The following is a 6320-nucleotide window of genomic DNA, read 5'->3' on the forward strand; positions in this document are numbered from 1 at the left end:
GAAGCTTTTGATCGGATGAGTTAAGATACAACCCTGGTAGAAGGGTGACCACTTGCAGTGTCGACTTTTCCGAATATAATTAAAAAAATAGCTTTAAGTCTAAAATTAGCTTCCCGGTGGTTCGAAGCTCACCTAAAGCTGCAAGTTCGTTCACTCATCTCTCATTATCAGGAAATTAACGATTTGGTAGAGAGTTAGTGGGAAGGATATTTTGAATATTCTTTCCAAAGAATGGACATTGATCCTGTATGTCCAAAGCTCCGCCAATTTATGTAGATGCATAACAATATTATCCATAGCTATTACCAATTGCTTTTTTATATCATATGCAGTTCAAAAATCATTTTCTTAGTCTATATTATGTAAATTCATCTATAATTTTGCTGTATTGTAAGCTAGTGTATATAAGTGTTAAAGCAAGTATATATTATTGTAATCTACATGAATAAAGTACTCAATCAATTATCATCCGTTATACACAAGCCTGGAGCACATTTGTGCATCACCAGCAGGAAACAATTGTTGGTTGCTCTCATTGCTTCTCTATTCCAACCACTTCTTATTCTTCATTTTTCAAAATCTTACTATTGGACTACTAATCTACAATTACTATTGTAATTTTCCATGTATAAAGTTATTGTATTCTATGAGGCATGGAAAAGGAGGAAATTTTCTTCATCCACACCAAAAAATCGCCCACCATCTTTGTTGCAGCCAGACAACATCCTGACATAGAATACTAGTGTATATATGTATTATAACCCATGTATATAGTTTGAGGCATCCGGAAGGGAAGCTAGCTGATCGTTATGCTGAATGCGTGGTCCGACGATGCATTGGCAGACGGGTCTCGAACCCCGGACCCTGGTTACATGTGGCCCGTGGTTGGGTAACATGTAATGACAGGAAGGATATTCCCGGCGATGCATCATTCAGATGACCATTAAGCCGAGGGCGACATATGTGCTCCAAGGGGGTGCAACCCAAGGAAACTAGCAATTGTGGGGGAAATGTTGACGGGGGAGGCGGAACTCTTGCCCAAACTACCCCAAATGTTCGTTCCCCTTTTTCGGTCGCAGGACATCATATAAGGAAGGCGCCAGTCCCCCATTCCCCGCCGAACGCTGAACTGGTCCTATCAAAAATCTCGGCAGCTATTTCTGGCCATAAAATAGCCGCACTGACAGTGTCTACCCTTCTGATTCATCTTTGATTTCCTCTACCGACCCCCCACATGTGGACCACCCTACGACATTTTCTCATACAAACGCTTGTCACCGTGGACAGAATACGCAAAAACTTATCCTGCCCCTTATCTTTGTCTTCCTCTTCTCTCCTTATCACTGTCTATCTTCTTGTTACTCTCATTTTTCATCTTCTTCTTGAAGCTCGAGGCGTGAGTCGAATGCGGACGGGGATTTTGTCTCCAGAGGGAATTGATGGAGAAACGGATGATGTGTCATGCCTGACAGATTTCAAATTTGAGATTTATGGTGGTGAATAGTATGATTTTTGAACATAGATTGTAGTGTTAATCTATTCTCAAGCCTCACAATTTTTTAAATTTAATAGAGATTAACAAGCATTATGGAGTTACAACAAGGCAGTTACAAGTTACAACAGCATTCCTATTTTTATTTATTCATTGAAGATTAACAAGCATATGAAAACGTTATCAGTAATGATATTAGCAGTTACATTAAACAGTAGGTACCAGTTCAACAAACATAGATAGGCGAATAAGCTATCTATTTTAAGTATCAAAATTGTGGGATAGAAACAGTTTTGAGCAATCGAGTTGGCAATCGATCATGTAAATGAATGAATGAATGAATAATTAATTTGAATCATTCCATTGTTGTCATTGAGTAATGACGAAAGTCTTCACACGAATTATTAGAGCTTCAGAAGATTGGAGCATTGAAAATCATTGAAAGTTACTAATCAATAAGACATTCATTTTCATTAGATCTTGATCTTTGATTAGTTTTTGAAACCATAATGTCTGAGCACAATGGTGTAAAAATTTCAAAGAAAATTGTTCAATATAGTTGAGAATATTCAATTGTGAATGCAATCCAGTTAAGAAATTAATATGAATTAATTAGTTACAAAATTATTGGATTTGTTGAAGTTGAATGAACAGATGCCGTAACTACGCCATTAGTTGGGTTATTACTTGAAATACTGCAGAACAAACATTTCTCGGGATAAGAGCCATCATGAAGATAGAAAAGATGTATTTTCTTAAAAAGTGCATCCTAGCTATATAGAAGTGTGATGTAACACAATTTTTTCCAATATTGACACAGTGAATGTGTGAATGTCATAAATAATTGGAATGATAAATGAACTTTTTATGGCGAGTTATTTTCGAACAGATATAAACGGATATTTGCAAGTCTAAAATAGAATTTCGTCACAACCAATTCAAAGTTCATTAATTTTTGCAGATCAACTTCCATCTTTCCATAGTTTTTACATAGTCTTTCCATAATTAGCTTCAAGTTTTTTCTTGAAAGTAATATTGCAATCTATCTTGTCTCATGTTCTTTATTTTAATATATTTTTTGTAGCTAGTCTATATTTGATAAAAATTAGCGAAAAATTTTGCTCACGGAGCATTAATCATGATGAAACTCACTTCCAATAACTCATTTATGGTGTTTAGAAGTGGAATCAAGTTGCAAAAAATTTGTGCGATGGCCGGGAATCGAACCCGGATCAACTGCTTGGAAGGCAACTATGCTGACCATTACACCACCATCGCACTGGTTGATAGCAAAACGAGCTGACTCGTTCACAAAATATACGGCTGAGTAATCACTGATTCTAGATTCTATACTTTTCCGCTTCAGGCGACAGAGTCACGACCTTGAACTTTGATGTAGTTATCACTCTTATTATCACTCATCAGTGCTTATTACTTATTATCACTCATCAATACTCAATGCTAGACAAGAAATAGTCGAATTGGTTTGATGAAGCAAGTTTTGTTTCTTGACGATAGACTCTTTCCTTACTGAAATAGTTTTCCTAGTAATAATTCCAATTTATTTTTACAACTATTATTCAGAAAAGAGAAAAAATAATACAAATTCAAAAATGTATTGATAATTTGAATTGGATATATTATAATCTACCTACTATAAATGGCAAAATTTGTTTTTTAATTTATAATTTCTCTTCAGTTCTCCAATGATTTGAATAGCTTAAAGTAGGCCTAGTGGATGAGTACCCTGAGGTATAGTGTATCTTTATGTTTTTACAAGTGATCTTGTAAATGCATAGGAAACTGGAAATGCAAAAATATTGGCCTATCAACTTGGATTCATACTCACTTGTTATGAAACATAGGCTAGAGGGCAAGAGAGGATAGGTCCCAACAATGAAATATTCAATGTTGAACTAATACTAAAATAATTTATATTTATATTTTTTCTCTCAATTTTTCCATTATTGTATCAGATACTTTTATTTATTCATGCATCATGATACAATATCATTCTCAACTCATCATGAATGATTGGGAAAGGAACGGAACAACAAGAACAGTCCAAAACTGGTCCTTTCCCAAATTTTTGATAGAATAAAAATTAAATGATATAGCCTACCGTAACTTTCACTTTACCGTGCTATAAATAGCAGCATAGTTTCTCAATTCATTGTTTTGAATCCAGTAAACAGGTCCAATCAGATGGTCTTGTTAATCACATTCTTTGCTCCATTAGATTCTTCAACCCAGTTGTAATTTTCTAACCTTTCGATGTGATTTTATCCATTAACCAAAACATGTATATAACATGAAAAAATCTAAGACTCATATGGGCACCAGTTACAGAGGTCCCAGAAAAAAATTGCATCTCGCGCACATTTTTCCCCAAGGAATGACCGACTTTGGTATGAATTTGATTTGAACCACAGGCAGTTGAGGAAAGGCGGAAAGTTGTCAAATAATATCTGTCAAGAAAATGGACAAGGAGAGCAACAGGAGAGAAAGATAGGTTGTGAGATAGAGAGAGGTTGTGTGAGAGGGAAGGGGGCGAGAGAGAGAAAGAGCGAGAGAGCCTGAGAGACAGTAAGAGTGTGAGAGAGTATGAGTGGGGGAAAGTGAGAAAGAGAATGAAATTCGTGATTTTCTTGTCCTCGTTCTCTTGCGTGTATAGGATGTCTCAAGAGCGGATCTCGGTCATATTTTTATAACATTCCAGGACATTCTGACCCTGGGGATTCTCTTCTCTTGCCATTTCTATTCCTTTCTCTATCATTCTTATTCTCTCTCTCATCTTCTTTTCTCCTCTTATCTTCTACTTCTTTTTCTCTTCATTTTTAGTCTCACGCTGCTTTATATTTTTTGTATTTTGTACATGAAGATGCTTCTAATATGTTCAATATTTCCTATCACCTTTTCAAACGAATTATGAATCTCACATAGTTTAAAAATTATTACGTCTAAAAATTTACAACATTATTTGTACATTGCATCTATCAGTCTTTGCAAATCAGAGGACTTTTCATGAGAAACCAGAATGTAGCCTATGTTTAGTTTATTAGTTTATTTGTGAAGAGAATGAATCTATGCTTTATGTTTTTGTTCTCTGAAGCAAAACAAATAATGTTAAAATTAGTTGTTTTTCAAAGTGGATTCTCATTAGTATTTTTCATTTTGTATTTTTAGCTGGTTCAATCTTTTGTAATAATATTATGTTGTGCGAAATAAATTAATTTTTGAATTGAATTGAAATTATGAATAACATGTATTGTTTGGGACGCTGCATGGATTAGTACTACAAGACTTTTGAATTTTCATAAAACAGGCTGAGTACATGAAAGCACCTTTTTGAAATCTAACTCGTAATTCTGCCAGTAGATGGCAGCAAATGCTGGGACATATTTCAAACTCAGCCTACTCTCTCCTGATTGGTCGACAGTTTGTATCGTAATGCATGTAATTATACTGTCTGCCAATAGGTATTAGCACTTGCTGGGTGAAAAGTTCAAATAAGGGGAAGTATGTCGATGTTATCTTTATATTATATACAGTATTTATTTGGAAGTCTTCAATAAATACATAGATGCATCTATATAGTATTTTCGAACAAATTATGCTTCTCATAGAAAATTCGATCAATCCGTAGCTATAATTAAATCGATCAATCGATTCCAATTCGATCAATCCAATTCAATAGATAGAATTGATATCCGAGTAAAAGATGTTCTAATTTTTTAGATCGACATACTCTGTGTTTGTCAAAAAAACTACTCCAACATTATATTGGAGATTTTATCTCGAATCATCTATCTACTATTCTCATGTATTGCATATCCATCTTGCTCATTAAACAAACTGTAACCAGTAAATGTATCCACACTACACTATTGCGAAAATATACATCTATAAAGCGGTTCACTGTTGTTGTAGATGGTAATTCCATTCGAATTCAATTTGCATTGTCCTAGAGCGGCGTGAACGAGCCTTAGAACAGCCCTATAGTGTGTGGTGACACTTAAATTTTAAGACCAGAAGGGACATAACAGCTAAGAAGTTGCAGATGATATTGGAATGGGAATCTCGGAAAGGGTAGAGAAGATTGTGGGATAGGCTGGTGGAGGGGGTAAGCGTTACAGATTTAATAGGCTTACTGTAATTGAAATAGACGTCGGGTTATGGTCTTAGATGTATGTAAGCGGGGTTGGTGTCCGTAATGAGGTTATAACATGACCCCTGGGAATATGTAAAATGGCTATCGTGGTCATTTCAACGGCCAAATGTACACACTGTACACACAGACACAAACTGCTACTTGTTAGTGTGGGTTTGTTATCTACGCAGCGGCTTCATTGTTTGACGATTCAAGTTTTGTTCTCAAGTGAATATAGCTTTCAATGATCATTCTTAAATCCATTAGTTCGTCGGTTACAAAAAACACTAAAAAACGATTATTGGTAACCGTATAAAAACTAAAGAACGATTATTGGTAACCGTATAAAAACTAAAAAACGATTATTGGTAACCTTATAAAAACTAAAGAACGATTATTGGTAACGGTGTAAACAATAATTAGGCTGTTTTTACTATATTATTACTTATGTGGCTATAATGTAGGTCTACTTAGCTAAATACATTATATATATTGAGCGATCAATTGAAATTGAATGTAGAGATGTCTCAAAATTCAAATTCTACGAATAAGCTTTTTATAATTATCAATAAAAAATTCTCGTTTATAGCACTCTCGTATGAAAGGGAGTTTGTCGAAATGCTATGAACTTGTTCCCATGTGACTGAATCCAGTAGCATAAGAATCATTACGTGAATA

General features: G+C 34.8%; 1 non-coding gene across 1 annotated transcript; it reads right to left on the reverse strand.

The window, feature by feature from the left end:
• Nucleotides 1-2698: 2698 nt before the first annotated feature.
• Nucleotides 2699-2770, reverse strand: Trnag-ucc. The gene has a single exon. It is a non-coding gene; the product is annotated as a tRNA-Gly (tRNA).
• Between the last annotated feature and the right edge of the window lie 3550 nt (nt 2771-6320).

The sequence above is a fragment of the Nilaparvata lugens genome, chromosome 11 (assembly GCF_014356525.2).
Source record: "Nilaparvata lugens isolate BPH chromosome 11, ASM1435652v1, whole genome shotgun sequence".
NCBI classification, from domain to species: Eukaryota; Metazoa; Arthropoda; class Insecta; order Hemiptera; family Delphacidae; genus Nilaparvata; species Nilaparvata lugens.